The 1,677-nt window shown below is 39.1% G+C and overlaps 1 pseudogene; it reads left to right on the forward strand.

Moving 5' to 3' along the window:
- Window positions 1-399: 399 nt before the first annotated feature.
- LOC118983878 (olfactory receptor 7A10-like) lies at window positions 400-1,232 on the forward strand (annotated as a pseudogene).
- Window positions 1,233-1,677: the final 445 nt, after the last annotated feature.

The raw sequence follows: 1,677 nt of genomic DNA on the forward strand, positions 1-1,677 counted from the left end.
CCCTCTGGTTTCAACTATTCTTCCATCTTGTTCCAATGTTAGGACCATGGTGAGTGCACCAGTCCCAACTACATAATCATGGCATTTTATCTTAAACTTAGCTGATTAGTCAACTATTCCATCTGCTACTTTAATTCTGTCTTGCATTGGAAAGTAACATAATACAAGTTTATGGGAATTATGATGTAATTATCTTTAGAAGCTCTTCTTTTGCTTACTGCAAATTTTTCTTCACTAATAATTTCCATAGTGTCACACAAGGGCCCTTATGCAAACAAATCAAATTAGGTACTTTCCAGAAGCATATCATATGTCATTCACGAATCCTTATATAAAATAATTGAACAATGAATTTATAACAGCTTCTAGACTGAGTCAATATACACTATCCATTCAAAGTTACATGCAAATATCTCCTCATGCACCTGATCACTGTGATGGGAAACCTGCTCATCATAGTGGCCGTCAGCTTAGACTCCCACCTCCACACACCCATGCACTTCTTCCTCCCCAATCTGTCCTTCATAGACATCTGTTTCACCTACACCACCATCCCAAAGATGATGCTGAACATCCAGACAAAGAACAAAGCCATCATCTATGCAGGCTGCATCACCCAGATGTATTTTTTCATACTCTTTGCAGGACTTGACAACTTCCTCATCACCGTGATTAAGAGGCCATTTGTCACCCTCTGCACTACATGGTCATTATGAACCCTCAGCTCTGTGGCCTACTAGATCTGGTGTCCTGGATCATAAGTGCTCTGAATTCTCTGTTACAATGCTTCACACTGTTGAGGCTGTCCCCCTTTCAAGACTTGGCAATCCCCCCCTTTTTCAGTGAACTCAAAGAGAGGGCCCTACTTGCCTATTCTGACAATTTTCTTAATAATGTTGTGATTTATTTTGTAACTATGCTACTAGGTGGTGGTCCTCCGGCTGGGATTTTTTACTCTTACTCTAAGATTGTGTCCCCCATATGAGCAATCCCATTAGCTCAGAGAAAGTATAAAGTATTTTCTACCTGTGCATCTCACCTCTCAGTTGTCTCCTTATTTTGTGGTATGGTCCTAGGAGTGTATCTCAGCTCTGCTGGTTCCCAAAACTCACAGTCAAGTGCAACAGCCTCAGTAATGTAAACTGCGGTCACACCCATGCTGAATCCCTTCATCTATAGTCTCGGGAACAGAAACATAAACATAGCTCTCAAAAGATTCTTTGTGGTGGCAGGTACAAAAGGGACAAAAACTTGAGGCCAAAAAAGTATTCTTGCCTTTTTACCCTAAGATTCAAAACCAAAAATTGTGATAATTTAATCAGATTTTGAGTTTTGAACTTGCTCATTTCATTTCTGGTCTGGAAGTTCTTCTGTTTGTTTTAACCTCTGTATACAGTTTAATCCACCATTTTATTAAGCTTCCTACTTTGTTTATTATATACACACATTTTTCTTTTGTCCATTTTCTGAAATCAAAAAGTTTTTTCCAACCTTGATCAGATATTCTCCGAAGTGTTTATTTACTTCCGTGGCAACATTGATGTCCTTAGAATAATTTCTTATCAAATGACATACAGGGCCAGCAGAAGTAAGACTTGCTTGAGTACATGAATGCCTCACACGAGGTAAACAGCAGTTTCAACATTTCGCCTAAAATGTCATATGGTGTGTTTCACT

Source organism: Sturnira hondurensis, unplaced genomic scaffold (genome assembly GCF_014824575.4).
Source record: "Sturnira hondurensis isolate 20B ecotype Veracruz unplaced genomic scaffold, ASM1482457v3 Scaffold0000468, whole genome shotgun sequence".
Lineage (NCBI taxonomy): Eukaryota > Metazoa > Chordata > Mammalia > Chiroptera > Phyllostomidae > Sturnira > Sturnira hondurensis.